The following is a 26,022-nucleotide window of genomic DNA, read 5'->3' as shown; positions in this document are numbered from 1 at the left end:
TTAAACTTTTCACATCTGTTTCTGCAATACCATTTTCTTGAAAAAATATTATCCAGTTATGTTGGATTCTGCTGAACTATCTAATAGAACAAAAAAAATGACCTTTGACCTCTATTGTTCTTAAGAAACTGAACTTTATTTGTAGGCACTTAGTACAATTTCTCTTTAAGATAAACTTGCTGTATTATCTAATCCTGGCCATGATAAAGAACATATATATATATATATATATATATATATATATATATATATATATATATATATATATACAAATATTTGTGTGTGTGTGTGTGTGTGTGTGTGTGTGTGTGTGTGTGTGTGTGTGTGTGTGTGTGTGTTTCGTAACGTGCACGCTGTGTGAAGATCATCCTTGCATTTTCATATCAAAAAACATTAGACCTTCACCAGTGGATCATATGGACAGAAGACATTAGCATTCTACGGTATAATTAGGTTCATGAACGACTGGTTGTGTGGTTGCGTCACTTGAATAGTGTGACAATTTTAGTGTAATGTAATAACAGCCTCGTGAACCCTTGACTGGGGTCAGGCAGGGTCAGGCTGGTGACTTTATAATCCAGGTCAGGGGTGGGCTGAACTCTCCCTCTTCATGCATAATAGATCTAATAGGAGGTCACAACATCTTGTTCTACGAGTGAAACCAGGCATTTGGTGTTCGAGTTATTCACTTCACTTCCTAAATTTACGCTCAAGATAACTACTCATGTTCTACACAACTACCAATGTTTTACATGACCAGTCAGGACAGATAATTTATATTTTCCTCGTTTATCATTTTCTTGGAAGAGTGAGACTGAAATTACATTTGCTCAATAGTTCGAATATCAAGGGGATGAGAGTGTATCCTCAGCGATAATGGCCGCGAGAGGTCAGCTAAAACAAAGCAATAAACTTGCCCTTAGGGATGACCCGTTCTTGAACAAGGATCCCAGAGTGACCCCAAATGACCCGAACCGCCGCCTTCTTCCCACCAACACACGTGAACTTCACATCTGTAGTTTCGCACACACCTGACCTCACACGTGAACTTCACATCTCTTAAACAAACAAACACACACACACACACACACACACACACACACACACACACACACACACACACACACACACACACACACACACACACACACACACATTTTTTTGATATTTACTTCAAATTTTCATATCAATGTAATACATTTGTTGGAGACTTGATCCTCCAGTGCCTTCTAAGTGAAATGATTTTCAATAATTCCCGTTTTTATTTTTTCCTAAGAATGATAATTTACTTTTTTATTTACTTGAATTTATTATTTTTTCTTTTCCTTGAGGGGAAATTTTTTCCATTCTTTCCTTTATGATCGTCACGATATTGTCAGATATCTAAACAGACTGAAATATATTTCCTCTCTCCCACACTCACATTTTTCATGCGTATGAACATCCCAGAAAGTCTCTTGGGAAGTTAAGGTGTTGGCAGCTGGGGAAGATGACCCGTTAAAGACGTGCAGCCAAGATGGAGGAGGACCAGGGTATTACGAGGCGTGCTAATTCTGGAAGAAGAGACGAGTGCTTCCATTTATCTTCATGACTGAGTGATGTTACACGAGTCTGTAACAACGGTGAGAACTATTTTTGGTGCAAGGGGATCAATATCTATTGAAGATCTTAACAGTAGGCGTGTATGCTCACTTTTTTTTCCCTTTTAACCTTCAAATTTTAAATAACACGTAGTTTATCAAAACTATAATCTTTATAATTCACAGATCCAGCAGCTTTTTAACACAGAACCTTCAGTTCAAGGTATTCAGCTAAGCCAGCTTACATTAGCCGCCTGATGAATTATAGTGTGCTTCACAGATACTGTGATATATCTGACAGGAAGCCAGTGCTTTAGGCTTGAGCAGGTGATCTGCAGAAAATTCTCGAGACGGTCTGCAGTGAAGGTGGGGGAGCCTCTAGCTCTTTACCCGTGGAAGCGAAAGATTGTGCATCTCTCTTTTATTTTCTTTTAGCATACAACAATGCCAAGTAAACAGATGTTTACCCAATAAGTGTGCATAAAAAATAATGGACTCAAATCCTCCTATACAATTGTCACATAAAAGAAAAAATAAGGTGTTAGTAAATGGCTTGAGATTATTTTTTCTTCATTCATTTCTTTTTTCTTTTTTTTCTTACCTCTTCTCCGACATCTTTATCGTGTTATTACTAATTTGACAATATATATCATCCTTTTTTCTCTCCTCATATTTGTGTGTGTTAATAGATTTCCTGACTCGGCGAATTAGTGAAGGAAAGCGTCTTGACCCAACAGCAGACATAATCACGCCAGATCCTCATTACACGTTTCTCTTCGTATTTGCTCCTTTGTCATGTTTCCTAAACGGGAAAACCGAACTGGAATTCATTTTCAAAAACAACTTTTCATTAAACATATATTCGAAAAGCTATCTCAAGAAAATCGCACTCTACGCGAGTCCTATGTATAGACGCACATTTGGATCACTATTTTTATTTTGCATTGAAGTCTCCAGGAAAAAAATATGATAAAATTGATTTTTAAGTCAATACTTGAGGACAGATTTTACTATTTATCATGCCTTATTATGAAGCATGGCTAATGTGTCTAAAATCAATGGATTTTTTCCTACAGGAGTATACATGGATCCTATGGGAAGTATAAATAGAAGGTATCCTGCAGAGTGGAGAAGCTTCACTGTGTTCACCCGCGCTAACCATAAGCCACTTCTTTAAGTTCCGGACCACCTTAACATACCATCCATCATCACTCTGGGCACAGAATAGTAGACTCGATACTCTGCTTTTAACCTCAGCAACAACACTACTGAACATTGCAGAAGAGGCGTTTGCTTATCTTACTAATGAAGAACGACATCTCGATATTATAATATGAGCATTATGTATTTAAGTAAAGAAAGATAAGGGGATAACTAATGACCTCATCAGCAGCTGTAATAGCATAACATCTATTTAACGACCGAGACGTGTGTGGTTGTGAGGGATAATCTATAGTATGAGGCGAATGAGGAATTGGTAACCCTACTAGCAGGTGAGGAAGACTGGTGAAGTGCGTCTCCCTCAGTCGCCCACCTGGTCTGGGTGTCTGGTGGGCGTATCTGAAAGAAAAAAAGACTACTGATACCAGTATCTATATCTATTATCTTGCAGGTTAGTTGGAGAGGACGACTTTAGTTACAGGGGTTTGTAGGTGTTCGTGTCATTGTTTCCCTGTTTATTAAACGGACGCACTTCAAAAAAAAAAAAGAATATATATATATATATATATATATATATATATATATATATATATATATATATATATATATATATATATATATATATATATATATATATATATATATATATATATATATATATATATATATATATATATATATATATATATATATATATATATATATATGTAACAACAAATATCTAAGATTAGATTTTACTCCTAACCAAACCTTTTTCTAAGTCATAATCTACATTCACAAATATAAGTTTCCTACGGTAACGTAAATCTATAGAAAGTGTAACAAGAAAGTAAATAGCTGAATCTTAAAAACACCAGGGTGATTACCTACGCAACCCCTTAACCACCTCCCTGAATCTCTAATCACCTTAGCATAACATCTATCATCACACGAGGCATAATATACTAACCCTAAACTTTCTTTTAAAGCCTGAATGGCAACATCATAAAACATCATCGAAAAAAGGCATATGTTTATCTAAATTAGGATGAAAGACATCTGGCTACAATAATATCATAATACCAACATTAAGTAAAGTGATAAATGATTTTAATGAATGTTTCTGCAAATACTTGCTAGGGATAACTCTTGCTATACGCACAAAACGTTGCGGTGGTGGGAGATGATATATAGCAGGAAGTAAGTGGCGATTCAGGGCTGGTGAGGGCTTTTTCCTTCAGTCTCTCTCCTGGTATTTAGTTATTGATGTCCTGTCGTGTCTGGAAAGGAAACAGAATATGAATGACTCCAGCATCTATCGCTACAATCCTACAGAGGTGGACAGGAAGGGTACTGTATTTGGTCTATGCAACCGTTCATGCCATTGCGTTTATGCATATCAGAACTAATACTAAACGTTATCTTTTTTTTCTTTTAAGTACAATTATCTCTCTTCTGACATTTAAACTATTTGGTGTTCTAATATCTATATGTTTTGTTTATCAGTGGATAAGCTGACACTAAGTGAATAAGATCATTTTGCCTCGGTATCGGAACCCTTTCTGATAAATTCTCATTATACGTTTCTCGTAATATTTACGTCTTTGTTATTTTTCTTTGATGAGAAGAAATAATTTACAAAAGTATCTTATCATTCAACACATATTTAAAGGATGTTTTTCAGTTAAAGTGCTTTTTATATGATTCTAATGAATAAATGCATATTTGGATTACTATTTGCTTTTGCGTTGAAATCTCCAAGAAAAAAAATTTGAAAAATCATCTCTTAGATGAATACCTCCGGACAAATTTCATTACTAACCAAGCCTTATTCGGAGGCATGATTGATGCGTCCCAGTATTATCTAAATGTTTTCTACAAGAATAAAAAGTCCTTCAGATATCCTAACAAGATGGTAACCTGCAAAACTGGCATATACACGGGGCGGGCACCCGCACTTACTCACCCTCACCTCTTTCACTCTCTGCCCACTTCAACTTAACATCTATCATGGTTCTGGTAATATATATATATATATATATATATATATATATATATATATATATATATATATATATATATATATATATATATATATATATATATATATATATATATATATATATATATATATATATATATATATATATATATATATATATATATATATATATATATATATATATATATATGCATACAAGTATACAAACACCCACACAAATACACACCAGGATATAACAGGCTAGTCTGAGACCCTTAGAGGCCAGAGGTGCGCTATCCCAGAGTTCCAGACGTTCAGAAGAGAGAAAAAGAAATATAAGTGATTGTAATAGTGCGTGGCTGGTCTGGGGGTGTGAATGTCAGAGTGCCTGGGAGTGGTGAGTCGACGGTGGTGCTCACAGTGTGAGTGAGTATTGTGTGGTGTGTCACCATCAGCAGGACAATGGCGTGGCTCGCCTGGCACCACACAGATACCCTGCTTGACTTACGGTGCGACTCAGACTCGCTGAGAAAGTTTTATCACGTGATTATTTAGCTGAGGGAAGAAAGTTTGATGCGAGTTTTCTTATAATATTATACATATAATTCTTTAAGGAAGATGTGTTATTAGATATGTAGATCTCAATCATTTTATTTTATATAAAGAAAATATGATATCAAAGAGGCAGAAATGATTCATTTTTCTCGTTTTTATACCTTCTATTGTGATGTTTAGCTACGTGCAATATTCTCTCCTTTTTTTGTCGCCTTATTGACGCATAAGACGAAAGGTCATGTGGAATGCCTTTCTCAACAAGCCATTTATACACCCAGTTGTTCGTCTTGGGAAAATATGCTTATTCTTGAGCAAATTTCCTTGTTCAGATCCAAGTACTACAACGACGACCAGGCAGGCAATTATAGCTGACATCATCCATTCCCTTTTACATAAGGCTGAAATCTATACCCTTATCTTCTTATTGGCTCAAATGAACAGCCAATCAAAGTTTTCTTTTCAAAGAGATTAGACATAAGAGGTGGAGGTTTGGGTGTTCAGCTGAGCGACCACCCTCGCAATAATGCAATAAATATCTGGGTACGAAATTTTGGTAATCGCCACGACCAATATACATTTCAGATGCTGAGAAATGGATGATGGTCAAGAGGATTTAACCTCATTCGTGATCTGTACAGCATGTGTGTTTGTATTTGTATCCATATGTGTGTGTGTGTGTGTGTGTGTGTGTGTGTGTGTGTGTGTGTGTGTGTGTGTGTGTGTGTAAAACATATAATTTTTGGAAATCCAGACGTGAAGAAATTTTCCATTAAATGCAACAGTTTTTTTCATATCTGTGTCATATCAAAGCTTCCAACCATACCAAAAGTAAAAGTTAGATGAAGGAAAAGTAAGGTCTCAAAAATGCTTGAATGTCTATGAACTGTTTTTATACTCATATATACGAAACGATTCCTTCACAGCAACATAGTAGCTTTCGGAATATCTTGACAAACTGCCAGTTTTGAATTTAGCTCGGCTAAAGTACTTCTTAGAAAATCATAAGTAAATCAGATGGAAGAAATAAATTTTACAAAGTGAAAAGAAAATCTGTAGATAATCTTGAGCAGTTAGCCAACACCAAGTCATACCCTTTGTTCTGCTGGCACTAGACGCAAAGAGTTACACACAATTCCTGAGTCATACGCTTCACCCAGCCGCAAGACACAGCTGTGCATAAGGATTCCTTTTGGCGGAAATGGTACCACAATTTGTGGTCTCTGATCTAATAGGAACAGAATCCTGAGAACGTGAAATGTAATAGATTCATAAAGAAAGAATTATAATCAGATATCAGGCAGGGTAGATTGAAGAATTCTGAAGACATTTCTTCAGCAAATATATATATATATATATATATATATATATATATATATATATATATATATATATATATATATATATATATATATATATATATATATATATATATATATATATATATATATTCATTCATATTTATATATCCTAGTAAAATTGCTGAGGATACTGCACTCTGCCCTGCTTTCCGACGCAATAAGGAGATAAGATTTTACCTCATTTAATTGCACTGGAGAATAATACAATATTTTCAATATAGATAATTTGTTGTACCCTTTCTCCCGGATTACTTAATTCTTTTACACTCATGCACCATCAAGATGTGCTATATGACAAGTAAACTTGAAGTACACAAAGCCCCTGATTACATTCATCCAATAATAAACTAGGATCTGGCTAATTACAGCAGTACTAAACATGCCGCCCATGACACATATGATCCAGGTTACAGAATACATCCTTAGTGGAATACTCAGGCGGTTATCAGATGCCGCTTTCCAGCGCTGTTCAGCCCTTTTATGGTCAAGCTCATCTAGCATAGTAAATCACTTATGTCAGTCAGGTGGTCTTATTACACGCGATGTACGTTGAACGCAGAAGAATGAGGGAGAACAGAAAAATAGATCAAATGAGAAAAAATAAAGAGGGCAAGAAGGCTAGATATGTAAAGATACATTTCTTAGATCTCAACTTACCTATTTTACCCTAAGATCCCTTTTCATAGAGATCCAGCAAGACTCAAGAAGCCAACAAAGTCAAGAAACGAGATGCTGTTATGTGTATTTGTGTTTGTACAAGTGAGTAATGAGCATTCGGTGTCTTCAGGGAAGATATTGTATCTTAGTCATGAGGGGTCGTGAGATATGTTTAATCGGAGTTTGTAATGCTGGAGAAATGGGTGGCGCCCGGAGCGAAGGCGAGGAAGAATATCTCGTACATGTCAGGGGAACGTAGTGTGGGATGGGTTGTATATCTAAGTACAGTGATAACTGCTGTACATGGAGGTAGAAAGATTCTAAACCGGAGCAATGTAGAAAGAGAATGATCAGCTAAAAGAAAATGGAAAGGCACAGAATTGTGTACCTGCAAATAGCTAAACAGATAGATAGATGAATATCTAAACACACACACGCAAACACACACACACACACACACACACACACACACACACACACACACACACACACACACACACACACACACACACTCACACACACGCACACACACAAAATCACAGGCAATGTGAGAGAGAACAGTTAGATAGACAGTATAGATAGCCGACTGGGTAGACAGATAGATAATTACACATGGAGATCCGCACACACAGGTGCTGACTGAGAAGCAAACATCAGGTGGGTGGTCAGTGATGACGAAGCAGGAGAAGGTAAGCCCATGAACCGCAAGGCAGGTTCCCTACACTCTCCCACCTCACGAGCTACCATCATTACCAGCGCGGTAAGTGGTTTCTACTCGCTACCACCGCAACCATTATGATGAAAGGTCCTCCTGCCTACCACCACAACCATTACGTTGCGTGGCCCCCACTCACCAGAGAGTAATTCATGAGACACACCCCATATTTGTAGATGAGGGGCTCCTCTGTGTGGCCGGGTTGGGATACACTAATTCAGAAATTTGTGAGACACTCGGATTTATAGGCGGGATCCGCTCTGTGTGGCCTAGAGTTGCGATGCACTAATTCAGAATCAGGAGCTTCGGGGGCAACTCATGAACTTAAATTGGGCCTGGGCATAACTTCACTGGCGGGTCTGAATCAAGTTAAATGCCGGTACGTTTGACTTGGCGCCTTACTTTGGTATCCTCTATGCTTGTAGCTCCTCACTACACTGGAAATCACAAACTCCTGCAAGGCATTGAGGTGATGTATCCTCAGCGTACTGTGGTTCCTCTCCCTCTCTCTCTCTCTCTCTCTCTCTCTCTCTCTCTCTCTCTCTCTCTCTCTCTCTCTCTCTCTCTCTCTCTCTCTCTCTCTCTCTCTCTCTCTGGAGTGAATGAAGCTTCAGGTATCGGGACTTGAACCCTCAATAGAATGAGAGGTGTGCATGGGATAGAATAATTTGGATCGATGTGGTATACGGGAGTCGACGTTCTGTCGTTAGAGCATGCGAAGCGGATGGCGTGCTCTGGTTTCGGTACGTTGCAAATAAGGCCAATACACGTCTGTTCCCACCGCTATCACGCTAAAGCGGGAGAAGAAATTGTGCATCAATGAAATGTATAAAAGCATATATAGTTTCATAACTCACCTGTTCCACAACGTAGCCCATCATCTTTGGTTTAGTCTGTTTTCTAATTTCTCCTCTGAGATGTTTACCTGCTCTCGCGGAGCCCCCTCGTCTACATCTGTCTTGACCTGACGTCCTGCAAGCCAGCCAGGACTTTGTACTATCACGCTCCAACCTGGTTTTTGTACACTTCACTCACTCACAGCCATTGTACCTCGAGTGATAAATATCTGTTTCCTGCAACCCAATCGGCGTCTTAACATTATACGGAGCCAATGCTCCCCTTTGAGTGTGAATTGGCTTTCTGCGGAAATATTGATTTGCAGATTTCCAGTAACATTACTCCGTCGATATGTGAGAGGTGCTTGCCACACACACACACACACACACACACACACACACACACACACACACACACACACACATCTCGACCCTCCACACAGGCACTGACTTGCCAGATATTTTCACTTAAAGATTATAAATAACCACCCTTTTCCTCCTCCCGTCCTATCCTATGTTTTACTTAATGTTGCCTTGCCTCTTTTTCTCTGCGGTAAAAAGTGAAGGGAGTGAAGAAAAAGAAAAGATACAAATTCTTTCTAAGTGTTTAGGTGCTCGTCCGATCTCTCAGGTACAGTGGGATGTAAGCCAGGAGAGATACTCGCCTGACATCATTTCCTCCATGGGAAGCTATAGCGCAGCGCTGGCCCCTGAGCCCTGGGCAAGGAAGGTGGCAACCCCTGGTTCTCTCTTGACCTCGTTGAGCTAATCCATTAGTGTAATACTACATTCACTTCAGGGTCTAAGGATTTTTCCTTTCTTTATCTCTTCATTTACATATCTATTCATTCTCGTTATAACTAAATAATTATATATATATATATATATATATATATATATATATATATATATATATATATATATATATATATATATATATATATATATATATATATATATATATATATATATATATATATATATACATATATATATAAGGCTCTAGCATTATAGAAGTGATTCCCATCGTTAAACATGCTAAAATAAATCGTGACTGCAGTATATCAAAGGTAGAATTTATGAATGAGCAATTTTCATTCAGCAATTCATATAGCCTAATCATGCAAGAACAGGCTGTTGTTACTTATTAAGTCATAAATTCAATGTTTGTAGAATTAGTAAGGTCAAAAGAGACTACCGTTGTGGTGTGATGTGGGTGATTCAGAAAATAAAAAAGAAACAATTAGATATCTTTTATGACTAACTATATTTCTTTGACCATCAAATTATGCAACTAATAACATGCTATTATGTACTGAAATGAATATAACCGATTAGAAGAAAAAACATATCACAGCCTATCATATTTCACATATACATCAATATAATGCTAAAAAAAAAAGATAAATAAACGAGAGGCCACCAGAAAAGAATAGGAAAACTGAACGTTTTAATCTTAAGGTAGAGTTTATATGTATAGTTCATGAATATATCTTACACTACTTTTCATTACAAAGAAACTTTTCTGATAATTTTTTTCGGTTCCTCTATGACAACAACTTTACCAACTCTTGTATATGATACAATCACCACTTCGTAAAAGATAACAGACAATATAATGATAGAAAATGCCATCCTCACTTCACCATTATCAGTAAATAACACAGTCGCCACCTCACCATCTCCAGCAAATAGTCCAATCACCACTTCAAAATCGGCAGTCAATAATCCAATCATTCCCTTCACCATCCACAGTGAGTAATCCAATCCTCCATCCTTACCTTGATACATTTAAATATCGATTCATTCACTAGTTCTCACTCTCCCTCCCCGCCCCCCCCCCCCTCCTCCACATCCCACTCTCCTGAACATCCAGTTACCCAGCAATTTGCAATCGTTTATCTAGCCATCAGGCCCTACCCACAACCCATCTATCCACGTCGCTGCTCGCTCAGTCACACAGGAAGGAGAGGAAAATGTGCCAAGCAGATGGTATTCGGAGACTGGGAGACCCAGACAGAGGAAAAGAAGGATACAAAGTAATACATGACACTCACACACTGCAAGATACAATCACCTTCATGACGAAGACATGAAAGTAGATGGTACTTGTTATACTCGTTGGGTGGAACCCACCTGGTCATGGAGCTAAGAGATGAAGGAGCACTCGACAAGCTTATCGGCACCTTGCTGCCTTCTTTGGCGAAACTCACCAACGGGACTTCAACGGGTATCAAGGCAGGGCTTGTCAGCAGTCAGGCCTCATTACTTCAACGGTATTAGCCTGGCCGAGGGTCGACTCGACAGCATCCAGAGGCTTGTCAGCTCCCGACGGGTCTAATTTTGTGATTATACCAACTCTGGCCTCCTAGATTTCCTCACTCAAGGACGTCATAAGAATGTATCTTAGAACATTTTTTTTCTTTCTCAGAAGCCTTCCTAGTGAGAGTTAATCCTCTCAAGAATAGGATTAATGATCTGTGTTATTTAACTTCTGTGTGCAACAGCGCCGGCTCTACGTCTCTCTCTCTCTCTCTCTCTCTCTCTCTCTCTCTCTCTCTCTCTCTCTCTCTCTCTCTCTCTCTCTCTCTCTCTCTCTCCCTACCGTACCACAGAGGCACAAGAGTCATTCATGACAATAAAGATTCATTTCATGCATTTTCTTTTTCTCTCTCTCTCTCTCTCAAGAAGAAAAAAAAAATGTGGTTTAGATTTAATCAACTGTGGTTTTGGTCAGCCTGATAGTGATGCTTGTAGGCAAGATGTGAGTGGAGGCGGGGGGTGTGGGGTGATCACCTGACGTCAATGCTGAATTTGTCGCCTCGTATAATTATTCTTGGATTGATGGCACAACATTTCTTGACAGGCGTATATTTTAGCTACTACAATTTGTGGGCGCCGTAATACAGGGTTGTGCTTGTAAGGAGTTACACAAGCAACCGTGTCTTCTGGGATTTATGTCCTATGATTTGATACAATCGCAAACGTACGTTATAGACTTTTACATATACACTCTTTGTTTCTCTTTATTTTTACTCAGTATTCGTGAGATTGTAAATTGTTCATCACAGCATGATTCATTTACATATTTTTGATTACCAATGTGATGTACATTTTGTGTGGCTTCTATAAAAAGATACCCGAGGAAAACGAAACAATATTTCTGAACGAAAGAAATAACACTGGTTGGTACTGTTAAAACAATAACCAATGTTTTCTGGGATTAATGTATAATCAAAGTGCGTACCTCATGACGAGAGTGTTACTGTAAAACCATGTGTGTGTGTGTGTGTGTGTGTGTGTGTGTGTGTGTGTGTGTGTGTGTGTGACTCAGTTTATTTGTTTCTCTATCTATCTATCTATCTATCTATCAATCTGTCTATCTATCAATCTCAGAGAGAGAGAGAGAGAGAGAGAGAGAGAGGGAGAGAGAGAGAGAGAGAGAGAGAGTAAAATAATTAGGACAACTATTGGCTTGCCTTTGTAAACCTTAAGTTCTTTTAGGAAATAAAACAAACAACAGTACCATGTGTAGGTTTCAATAAAGAGTGAACAAATCTTATTTATATGTGTACAATGAAAATACAATATGAAAGAGAAATTGAACTAAATCTCAACAGATTATAAATATAGTAAATGAAAGTTTTGTCTATAAAGGTATTAGAATTATGACTGTTATCTTAACTTTGAAATACAAGATTAAATCTGATGAATTTATAGCAGCCATGCTAATTGCACCAGAGCAGTTAAGTCAAGTAATACTTACGAGGTAATAACTGTAGTGTAAGAAATTTTCTGGTGAAGAAACTTTAGCCTCTGAACAGATAATTATGATTCATTGCTTCAACGACAGAGCTCGTCGCGCTTCGAAATAGTGACTAAGAATATTTGAATGAATATCGATCAATTAACTTCTGTAGGAATTATTGAAAACTATCAATTATGTCTAGGTTGAAAGACTGGACAGTAGAGAATTCTATATTGTTGGCACCCTCTAATGAAAGAAATACCAGGGGACACTGTCAGCTTGTGAAACCGCAAGCTGAGAGTGGTGAGGCTTCGGATAGATGGACCTCGCGTTCATTAATCATGAGACTTCGAGTCGTTTTGTTCGTTCAAGATGTTTGCATTCAGTCATGTATACGGTTGGTCGACAATCTTTTTAATCTTCTTCTTCTTACATCTCTATAGGAGTACATAAATGTATTTCTAACAGCTACTTCCAAGAACTATCTCTTTTTTCAGTGTGGTTTCGATTGGTGTGTAACATTTCGGGTCGAAGCGTCCAAACCCTTGTTACAGCAGGTTATAATTCTATCTATTGACCAAGGCTTCAGTTACGAACAAAAGTGCTCATTAAGGCCAGGCCATAAATGACACATCAATAAAAGGGGATAATGATATAGATAATTCAAAGAAATAAAGAAAAATGATGTAAGAGTTTTCTAGGAAGTAGAAGACTTGATCATTTCAAAAGGGGTCAGGTTGCAGCTGTTGGGAAACATATGAGAACCTGTAAAGTTAAGCAGTGTAGGGAAAGAAACAGAAATGACAACGGTTCACTCTCGAATTGGGAACGGCCAAACAGCAGTCAAGGGAGGTAGTGGTTTTCTGAGTGTGACGTGGTCAAACTAAACGCAAGCCACTGGTTATGTGGTTGTTATCATCAAATGATAATGATAAGTAAATAAAGAAATTAGATACTAGCACCAAGATGTGGTTTATATAAGTTCATAAGCGCTAAATCAAGTCATTTATCTTCATTATATGCTCTGCATATCTAATTCATGTGTTGAAAATGATTCTAATTGGATATAATTTCCTCTAAGACACCTAATCAGAGGAGCATCATTTTCCCGACATTTTCCAACAGTCATCAGCTGTCGTTAGAAAGAAAAAAAAACGCTAGTCTCATTAGCTTCATATAATTCCTGAGGTCCAAGATGATTCCATTATGGATCAAGGTGCGGGTGGAGAAGGATTTGCAGTGTGTGTCTATGAAATGTCCAATTCATTCAGGAGAGACGAGGCAATCTAATAACGGCTGACTCGAGCAGTAAGGATGAGAAGAGTAATCGTATGAAAATAAGATGATGAAGTGTGATTCTTAGAAGATTGAGCATTGTATATGAGTGATTTTCAGAGGCTGTGTATGTACCTGATCCAGCAACTGGAAGTGAGAAGGAAGTAATAACGATAAGTTGTCATATTTTAAAACAGGTTGAGGAGAAAGGAAAGAAGGCCAACTGGACATATATGCAAATTATTACGTTAATGATCAATTATTTCATAAACTGCTCTATATTCGTACATGATATCATACCGATAGTAGATTGAAGACGGCTATAGATTATATGATAGAGTAAAACAGAATAAAAGGACTGGGTGGTTGACTCCAAAGCTGAAGGAACGAATGATAAGACTCCACAGCAAGAGGACTGGATAATGACCTCGAAAATCTAGATCGAAAGGACTGGGCAGTGGACTATATATATGAACGACTGGGTAATAGACTCTAGGTCGAAAGGAATTAGTGATAGACTCTGCGGAGAAAACAAGTGGCATTAGAGAGAGAGAGAGAGAGAGAGAGAGAGAGAGAGAGAGAGAGAGAGAGAGAGAGAGAGAGAGAGAGAGAGAGAGAGAGAGAGAGAGAGGACTTGTGACGTTTAGTACCCAGGCGTTGTCCTGAGGGTGGTACAGGAAAGAGAATACTAATCACTTGCTTTGTACATTTGACGTATGGTATAGATTCTTCCAGCTGACAGCTGCTGATGGCTATTATATCCCAAAAATACTTACGAGTGGAAGGGGTCAGAATGATGCATTTTAATGTGTATGCAAGATGAGTATTTCTGATTGTATAGCGCGAGGTGCGAGATGCGTTGTGACAGGATGGGAGTCAGGCTATGAAACAACGAGTTACATAGATGCGAGAAACGGGAGGACCTCGACTGAGGGTATCTAGAAAAAAAGAAAGTGCGCGTTGTGGTCATATGGTGTAGGCTACAGAGGACTGCTGCACACTGTGGTAGTTTTCCGGTGTGGGCTTGGTCTCGGAAGGCTGGTGTCTGCAGTGAAGACCTATCAGCACGAGGATAGGATCTTCCGGCAGGTGCTGGCGCAGAGAGAGTACTGACGCTGATGGTAGAATAGAAGGATTCAATGGGATTCTCTTATTATACCCATTCCGATGAAATAGACTGAACGGGTTTCAAGTGATGGAGGTACTCTGGTCTATGCTGCAGCTGCAGATGATTCGGGCCGGATCAGCAAAGGGTCCCGGTTACGTAGACATTATGGTTGCTGAAACAATCGACGCATCTAACCTTAACATTCATGTTGGGACGTCTGTCATGCTGACGGCAACGACATTGTGTCTCATGAAGGCGTCCTGTGCTAGTGTTTACGTTCTCGACACTTGTATCAACTTATGGCTAATACCCGTAGCAATGTCTCCGTAACCTCCCTTCTTTGGTAGAAATGTGATTCTTTAAGGGGAAAATATATATATATATATATATATATATATATATATATATATATATATATATATATATATATATATATATATATATATATATATATATATATATATATATATATATATATATATATATATATATATATATATAAATATATATATATATATATATATATATATATATATGTGCAAACAAAACCTCAAAAATATCTCAGCACTTCAAGTTTCCACGCCATCTGTGTACCTATAAGTTCCTACGGTTTTGCTTGGGCCTGATAGCGTTTCCTTGGCTTGAGTCAACTGTTCCTAGCAAATTACGGTAATCAGTAGTTTAATGGCAGGTACGTAGCGGAATTACGAGTCCTAATCATACTTCAGACTCCAGTTTATAAAAGTTTCTCATGATGTGTACCAAGAAAGAACTGATCAGCCAACACAAATGACGCCCGTGTTAAATATATAATTATTATATTTTTCTCCGGTGTGCAGTATAATTATCGTTTCTATAAATAATACGTAATAACACAACACTCTTTAAGGGGACTAGGTCATGAAAAAATGTAAGATAGTGAAGGCAAATATGTAGTTTAAGGTCACGTCGACCTAACTGTGAAATACCAGCGAATTCTCTGTGCAAGGATAGCATGATGTATGAGAATAGAATAAGACGTTTTTTATCTTACGGTGATAAAAAGGGAGGCTATGAAGATCAGGCAAATGTGGGGTGAAATCAAGAGAACCTAGAGCAACCTCACCTAGCTTCACTTAGCAGCTGAGATTTACTTTATCTAAGTTCAGCATGAATGACTTACGATTGGTATGGTCCCGGTTGCTAGGAGATTTGTACGCTGTTTGTGTTCGTGTGAATGCAACCGTGTCCCAGCCAACAAACACCACATTCTGGCGACCACCCTTCACCATATAGCTAAATGGAGGGGTAAAGCATTAACTATGGCATGTTTTCGCAATATCTCTTGAAATTAAGGTAAATCTCAGCTACTTGATGAGGCTAAGTAAGGTTTTCATGTTCTAATATTATTTTCTAACCTACTTTTAGACGAGTTCAACCCACATTTTCCCTGGTCTCTAGATTCCTTGCCACTATCGCCTGATATGTAATTGTAGAATAACAAAAATGCTTCACATTATATATATATATATATATATATATATATATATATATATATATATATATATATATATATATATATATATATATATATGCAAATCTATGGTTGCATGCAATTTCTTACGTAAACATATAGATCTCTTCACATGGCGTAGTGAACTCAATATAAACTCAATCTTGCGAAGCACTAAGCATACAATTACATATCCTCAAAACTCACCAGTCATAACCAGAAATAACCAGGCTCTCCGCAATGACTTCAAACATCGGGCACAATTGAACTAAACTTCCCTCTGATTTTACGATACTTTAATACCTGACTCGCACTGCAGGCAAGAACTTGCATGTTTATTATTTCGAAAGCTCACCCAGCCAAATTATCCTGACATAGATTAGAGGGTTTTGAAGATGCCCCCATCTTTGTGAGATATACAGAGGTCATACATCTAAGAAGAAAAGAGCAAAGATATCATTCAGTTTATAAAGCTCAGGACATTTCAACCGCCAGGGACATGATTTAGAAAAAGGATGGTGATTTAGATTTCTGAGACTGTCTAACCATTATTCCAATTGCCCCCAGTGAGGGAAATGATAAGAAGAAATGAGTTAAAAGGCTTCAAGTAATGTGATCTTCCCATGTAGTTCATGAAAAACAAACTCCTAAGGTATAACTCTCTCTCTCTCTCTCTCTCTCTCTCTCTCTCTCTCTCTCTCTCTCTCTCTCTCTCTCTCTCTCTCTCTCTCTCTCTCTCTCTCTCTCTCTCTCTCTCTCTCTCTCTCTCTCTCTCTCTCTCTCTCTCTCTCTCTCTCTCTCTCTCTCTCTCTCTCTCTCTCTCTCTCTCTCTCTCTCTCTCTCTCTCTCTCTCTCTCTCTCTCTCTCTCTCTCTCTCTCTCTCTCTCTCTCTCTCTCTCTCTCTCTCTCTCTCTCTCTCTCTCTCTCTCTCTCTCTCTCTCTCTCTCTCATATAGCATTTAACACAAGACCCCCAAAAAACAGATATAAATCTTAAGCTTTATTTCGAATATTCCAACACCTTAATTTGACCAGTTTTTAATGGAATGAATTATACATTTTAATCAACCAGATTATACTCGCTAAGTGTTATTTTCCTGTTCCATCAATGATGTTTGAACTACTGAAATAAAAGCCTTTGGCTAGACAGACTGGGAGTTATACCAAACATCTATTGTTATCAGTTAATACACTTTCTTTTTTCCCCTTTCCTGCAAGAAAAAGTTAGACTAATCACAGTCATTAAAGTTAAGAGTAATTAAGCAATTTCTCAGTACTGGCCACCCGTCTGTCTACGTTTTTGCCGATCTCTGTCTCAAGTAAGAATGATCACATTGTAGTTTACATGAGCTTAAGAGAACCACACCTCTCAAATTACCGCTTCAACAGCCTTTTACACGGGGTATGTTAAGAGAATTATGTGTATAGCGATCTCCATTCTAGATATATTGCCTGAACAGCTTGCATTCAGCCTAATAATCTCAAAAAAGTAAATAATGAAATCGTTCGGAAGATCCTGTCGTCTATATCGCAAACAATGTGAATTGTGAAATTTATTTCCCATTCGTGATAGTCTTTATGTCTATTCGCTGTACTAAATGGTGAATGTTGCTGTCCTCTCGTCTGAAAAATCCTCCAAAATCCGCTTCTCTCCTTAGAAGATATTCATATCACTATTCTCCACGGATCACAGGTAATAGGAGACGAAAAACACCCTGTTCTGCTATTCTGAGATAGATCGAAATTTAAATGATGACATATAGAGAGAAGTACGCTTGTGTGTGTGTGTGTGTGTGTGTGTGTGTGTGTGTGTGTGTGTGTGTGTGTGTGTTCTCACAAGGGTCGATCTGGTAGGGTGAACGAGAGGGGGGAAATGTCCTCCTCTTCAACTCATGGTCTTTTGCCCGGAGATGCTAGCGCGCCACCCTCCCCCTAGATAGTGTACCCGTCACCCAAGTCCGCTCGTTCCGGTGTCACCTGCCCGTGACCCCATACAGCAGCTCCATCACCCCTCACCCACCCAGACACAGGTGTGGGTGAGAGGCGATCACGAGTCATAATGTGTAACGCACGAACACTCCGATCCTACCTTCCTGCTTGCAGCCAGGGATGATCCCCGTCAAACCTTACATTTCACTCAAGTGTTGAGGATGATTGCGACTCGCACCTCACGTCCGATAGCGACAGGCAGGTGAGGGCGAAGGGTAGGGTTTCATAAACTGCCCTCGATAAGGAGACAAGAGCAGAAGAGAAAAGGAAGAGGAAAAAAAATATATATATATATTAAAAGAGACATTACGTGGTTCCGCTGAGATGATCACGTGTTACATATCATAATAATGATTGAAAAAGGATAGATTCTGTGGGCGGTGAAGGGCGTCGAGAGCGACCAAGGTTTAAAGGCTCGTCTGCCTCAAATCCACGGACGGCTTCACAGGGTCACGGCGCAGCAGGTTGACTACACCCCTCGCCAGAATCATGAAATATATGTATTAATCATCGTAGGACGTTCGTTCTTGCTCAATCGTGAGTGAAGTCTTAACGGAATATGTCGTCGAGTGAATATCTCTCGAAAATATAAACTTGTCGCGTCGTGGAGGGAGAAAAAGGTTAAGACGGGAATACGTCGAGAGGAGAAAATATCCAGCCTAGAGATCGGCAAGCAGATAGAACGTGGAATGTACAGAACGTCCTACCTGGACAACGTCGAATACGGGAAAAAAAAACCTCAAAGTCAGGAGAACTTTCATCTCTTCTTTGAGGCTTCTCTTACCCTTCCTAGATCATTATTCCTATGTGGTGTTCCTCGAGACTCCACTCTCCACACCTGATCGACCATCGAAGTCTGGTATAGCACCGATGGCCTTCGGTGCGTCCAACTTTGTCACACCAAATGGCCTCTAGCTTGAGAATAACAATAAGATCTGTGAAGACAACATTTTGAGTCATGGAGGAAAGATTGTGAGCCCTTATGCCAACATTTTGAGCCGAAGACAGTTAGAAGCAGTGACTATTTTTTGAGCCGGTGAGGCAAACTTTCGACAAATAGAAGCAACATTGACCCTTAAGAGCAACGTCTTAAGTCACACAAATGAAATTTTCAGCCACAGAGACTACGTCTCGAACCAAAGAGTCAACATTCTCACGTTTTTGAAGCTATCAAGACTACATTTTTAGCCAAAGGCGACGTGTTTTGAGCCCTACAATCTACATTCTAATTGGCAGATGCGATATTATGATCTGAATACATCACCCCAAGGGAAGGGCGTGAAACATGTGACCTAAAACCACCTCTTGCACCGTGACATTTATGGTTTCAAGAAGGTCAAATGTGGTTCATCGCATTACTAAACATGAGGGAGAAAAACAGAAACCATCAATTTAGCTCATGATTTTGATAACATATCTCTGTTTTTTTGCTTGTTAAATTAACTCATGATTTTGATGATATAGGTTTCTGTTTTTGCTCGTTCGTTGAAAGGGGAGAGTGGCAGCCGGATTAAGGGCGGTGAGAGGATTAGATTGGGTAATTGTAATACCTGCAGCTCAGTGTCGCTCGAGGCACGCAAGATGCAACTCACTTAACAGTCAGTTGATCTGTGTGTCGCTCATGGACTGCAGTTGATGACAGTCACCAGCCAGTTGGTCGCAGTGTTGCTCATAGCCAGCAACTCAATACCCTCATCATCCCTGATGGTTTAAATTGATTTCTTTGTCCAGAAACACACCATACTCACCTCACCGTTGGTCTGAATGATTTCCATGACCAAAACCATGTCATAGTCACCATCCCGTTGGCCTAAAGTGATTCTCATGACCAGAAACACGACAAACTCATCACCTCGTTAGTCTGAAAGATTCCCACGACCGGAAACACGACACACTGGCCACCCCATTTGGTCTCAGTGATTCCCATGGTAAGAAACACAATGCATTCATCAATTACTGCACGTCATCAACTTCCCTGAATCAATCATACTCGGATATCTTCTCGTACAGAGGAAGAACGATCTCCCTATCATCCCAGTCTCACAAGAATATAAGAATAAACAACAAAAAATAGAAGCCTCACTACTTACATAGATAACACATGAAATGCAAATCATACAGATTCTTTCAAAGCCAGCACCCGTGTATAATGCTACTACAAATCACATATGTACTTAGAAAAGCTTTCCTTGTTTCTTAAGTAAGCCGAGAGTGTTCAGTAAAATTCGGTGTGTTGGATGTCTAAGTCTTTCTCAACAGAGCCAGACCAAGACACAGATGATTTAGAAGATAGCTGACACTCCAGTATGGAGAATTGTAATCATACCCAAGTGTGGTGAGTCAGGCTGCAGAGAGAGAATATATAATGAGTGTGTGTGTGTGTGTGTGTGTGTGTGTGTGTGTGTGTGTGTGTGTGTGTGTGTGTGTGTTTTAGAAGAGTAGTGTGCTTGTGTGCGTGCACGTGTGTGTATATGTATATACCTGTATGGGAGTATATGTGTACATATGTATTCGTGTATGTTGGAGAGAGAGAGAGAGAGAGAGAGAGAGAGAGAGAGAGAGAGAGAGAGAGAGAGAGAGAGAGAGAGAGAGAGAGAGAGAGAGAGAGAGAGAGAGAGAGAGAGAGAGAGAGAGGGTGGGTGAGTGGGTGGGTGGGTGTGAGGGGGCATCTAACTGGCACGCAGACAGACACACAGACGGTGAACCCATCCTCTCTCTCTCTCTCAATCTGTCACCCGTGCGCCCGTGACGCCCTGTTGGCCTGCCGACTCACGGACTCGTGTCCGGGAAACTTTATAAAAATGAAAAACGCAGGAAACCAGAACTTAACGCGGCCTGATTGTCCATGGGATCTCGCCCACTGGAGCGGAATATTAACCAGACGGACCTTCATGCGTGGAATATGTATCTCTCCGTCGGTATTTTGTCGTGAGGTTCCTTCAGAAAAATCCAGAGGGAGAATATAAGAAATAAAAGACAGAGTACTCGGCAACTTATCTTGATATCTATTTCGGCTATACCTGGACCAGGTGTTATCATGAGAGAACTAATACAAAATGGAGTCAAAAAAGAACAAGGTTTTGATTCGGTTTCTGATCCTTTCACGAAGAAATTTAATTCACTTATCATTATAGTAAGGAAGGAGGTGACTATATGTGAGGGTCCTCTGTCTTGGATATACGAAGTAATTTTCAATCGCTTTCCTGTGTTAGGAAATATAAATCTACTCATTTGAAGTTCCTTGTGTGACCAAAAAATCATTTTGAAAACAAAGCGAAAGAATCAAATTGTTTAAATCATCTATTTCAATCTATGTTTTCATCGTAGAACTCACACTTGTTGTACAACCAGTGATATTTTTGTAGCAAAGAGGACCGACCATCATATAAGAAATCTGTTTCATTCTATATTTCCAGATGCACCATAAGCCCACAGTCCAGAGTTGGAGAGCTGTAGATGGGTAGGTCTGTGTAAAGCATTCAAACACTCTGCATCGTGACGAGGTTCCATGCTGGCACAGAAAGGAATATAAAGTTCAGCAAAAGTAATCAGAGAAGTAACTGTTTCAGTATGTCGATACAAGACAGATGTTAATTCGATTCCAACTGTCGCGTGTGTGGCAATTCGGTATTTCAAAATGTTTGTGATATATATATATATATATATATATATATATATATATATATATATATATATATATATATATATATATATATATATATATATATATATATATATATATAGAAAGGAATCTAAAGGCTGCTTTAAATGCGCATGGCATTTCGTTCGTGTGAAAAGTATTTTCGATATCAAAGAGAGAAACAGCAAGCAGGAACAGCTCGTGAGCACAGCTGGTTTACGGCTTAATGACACAAACAAGGAAAAGAAAACATTTCCCAGTGCATGACGGGATTTCCAACCTACGCCATAATGCTCATGATGATATCGCACAAGTTCTAATATACATAACAAATGCTGGAGTGGTAATCCTACTGGATTCAAAAGAAAGAGAATTCTAGTTTTTTATGATTTTTTTTCCCCTATATCGTTGCATCTGACAACGGTGTAAGAAAGGGAAAAGCTGTACGTTATGAATTCTTGTTGTATAAGTAGAATTCGACAAGTCCCTTAATTATATTTGATATTCGTACTGGCAACAGGTCTTCTCTACCCCCAAGGAATTAACTCAATAGACCTTAATATGGCTTAAGAAATAATATGCAGAAAATTTCTTTAGGATTCTAGGATGAAAGGAAATCACGTGGAAGGCGTTTACGAACATAACCTTTATATATATATATATATATATATATATATATATATATATATATATATATATATATATATATATATATATATATATATATATATATATATATATATATATATATATATATATATATATATATATATATATATATATATATATATATATATATATATATATATATATATATATATATATATATATATATATATATATATATATATATATATATATCACTCTTATGTTTTTATGTTATATTCCTTTCTAGTCGTGTAAATTTGCTTGTGATATCAACTTACACTGAAGAGGTGAAATATGGAAGAACAGATGTCGATGCCCCTGAGAGCCAACCAAACCTAGATTGACTAAGGGCTATAAATAAACATATAGACGTCAGTTGTTCACTTACCCGAGGCATTTGATATAAAATACTTGAAATAAACTCGAGAGGAAGAAAAATATCGCATTTAGCAATGTTGAACATGGCCCCCAAACGTACCCAATGTCTACCAACACATACTTTTCCCTTGAGTCGCTGGGCATCGAAGTGTTAGTAGGGACGACTTGCATTGCTGCAGTGAGATTACCCCCGTCCCCAGCACGCAACTGCGGGCGCAGAACAGCCAGACTTGCTGCACACAATTAATTGCCCAACACTCTTGACCCTTCATCCATCGGGAGCTATAATTAGACGTCTCCACTTGACGCAAATTACTGTTTTCCTCGACTCAGGGAGTAAGACCGTGCGCGCCCTCTAACTCTCCTCGTGTTCCACACCTTCACCTTTATATCTCTCCTCCCTCTCTCTCCCTCTACCACCTTCGTACGTACAAATGATAACTTCGGGATGCGAAAACTGACTCAACAGATTCCCAAATCATTCCACATGTCTCCTCTCGTTAGACGCTTCGTCCCTCCACCTCGCCTATAAGGAGCTGCTTTAAACAAGCAAGTAAGGTGATTACGTGGGCGTGCTCCTTGTGGCTCCTTGTCTGGGGTATACTCTGTCTACCAAAACCGCAGTCTCTCCGGGGCGTGTCCGGACGGGCGGGACCGGGTGGTCAATTCGGCATTTAGCGCTGCAAGAGAGAGAGAGAGAGAGAGAGAGAGAGAGAGAGAGAGAGAGAGAGAGAGAGAGAGAGAGAGAGAGAGAGAGAGAGAGAGAAACAAACCTGCCATTTCTGAGGTCGAATTGTATGTAAAGAGCTAGTGAGGAGCGAGACGCATAACACGAACCAACTGGAAGGACCTTCATCAAAGAGAGATGCTAGGAGTATATCAGTTTGTCCTCTGAGCTCAATCTTAAGGCAGCATTTGTAAAAATTTACTGCATTTCCTTTTTCCTCTTCTTTTAACAATGTGTAAAGAGGAAAAACGCTAAACGTTTAACCCTGAGCCTTGTACCAAATCGCTGCTTTTAAGAGCCTCAAAGGGTGAACCTGCTAACAAACATATGAGCCTTGTACCAAGTCATTACCTTTATGATTATACAAAACAAACGACCCTCCATCAAACCCTCATGTACGTGGTTCAAGAGGTGATCAGATATTACTCCACCCCAGGGAACTACTTGGGAGTTTTCCAGGGAGCTCTTGCTTAGAAGGGAATCTTGCATCTCGAAAAATCCTCGATGATATATTATACTCTGCTGAGGATACCTGCCCCATGGGGTAATCCCGTAGCATCCTGGGATCTATCATAGTCCAGACATGACGTTTATTAGATCCTATTAACTTCGACGTCTTCCGCCAATAAATTCATTTCTCCTCTTACTACTTTAAGTTGTGGGACATTTTCCCGTTGCTTTATGTCCTCCGTCTGTATATTCTTCTACGTATTTCTCTCATGAACAACGAATTTCTGTTCTTCACGGAAGATGGTGGCATAGACTTGGGAAACTGAACGTGTCAATGGTTTGAGGATAATTCCTTCATTATTCAACAATTTCTTTTATTCATTTCTTCATTCATAGATCATCTCCTTCTGCCACTGTTATTCCAGTTGTTTTACCTATAGTTTACTATGAGATTCCTTGATTCTATCTGAGGCAGGTTCGCCCAAAGGATGCAGCTTATAGCTATGTGCATTCTCAGTTTTAATGTATGTGACTTTCTCTATGCAAAGACATACATTAAGCGTCATAATCTATTCCTTTACATCATAAACTTCAGCACAAAAGTAGCTGCATCTGCAGAATCTTAGTAGCTACAACACTTCATATGATTCTGCTCAAGCCATATTGCTAAACACGTATTCAAGAATCTTTTGAGTCTCTCAACCAGATAGAAGCACTGAAACACTAATACATCTACCTGAAATTGAAGGGGACATGAGTTTTAGCAAAATAGTAGCTGATAATATGGGTGAAGCGTCACTGTGATCGACATAGGTGCCATGTTTTGCTAAAGATGATTACATCTATTACAAATTTAGGATAAGAGACGAACAGAAGGAACAAGATCCTTGTCTCCTAAAGTCTTTCTCTCCAGCAGAGAAGATGATGCTATTTACATCATGCATGGCAGGGGTAATCAGAGGGACGCTCATCTCTGTGATATAATACAGATTATGTATATAAACCTAAGATTGTAGGACATATTAATAGTTAATAGCAGCTTACGAATGTGAACGCTATCTGCTGTGGTACAATGCGTCGTCTGTAGCTGGAGAGAGGAGAATGTGTAGTCATGATGTGATGTGTTTTTGATATATGCTGCTATATCCTGGCCTTTCATGGTGGTACATGTGCAGAATACCAAAGATACTACCTCTGGGGGACAGGTAACCAGAAATGATTGCGGGTTTACAATGTAAACTTCTAACTTTCTGAATCTTGGTATGAAAAACTGTACATGTTTCTGTGGTCCTGCCAATCTCAGCTTTCTGTATGAACCATGAGTAAATCCCTGTTTATGTCCTATTGATACTATGCAGTTATGTGTACCATTGTGTATATGTGCACATTTATAGTGTATACCGTCTCCTTCATTCATTTCTTAGTTTATTTTCATGGATGTACTCGTTTTCTGTATATCTGTGTATCTTTCTCAAATGTGTGTAATTAATGCCTTTTTCAGCTCTGTATTTACATGCCTATCTTAACTGTTTATCTATGAGTGTTTCTCATCTATGTGTCAGTGTGATTTCTTCTGCTGCGTAAACCTACAACAGTATTATGTACATTTGTGTCACCGCAAGTTATATAAAATTTCAATGTACACGTAAATATGCGTCTGTGTGCCTCCAGCATATACGCCTATACAATCTATGGACTATAAAGATGTACGTAAGTAGAGGTTGCACACCTGCGTATATGCAAAGT

This window comes from Panulirus ornatus, chromosome 69, assembly GCF_036320965.1.
Source record: "Panulirus ornatus isolate Po-2019 chromosome 69, ASM3632096v1, whole genome shotgun sequence".
Taxonomy (NCBI): domain Eukaryota; kingdom Metazoa; phylum Arthropoda; class Malacostraca; order Decapoda; family Palinuridae; genus Panulirus; species Panulirus ornatus.
Note: the sequence above shows the minus strand (reverse complement) of the source record.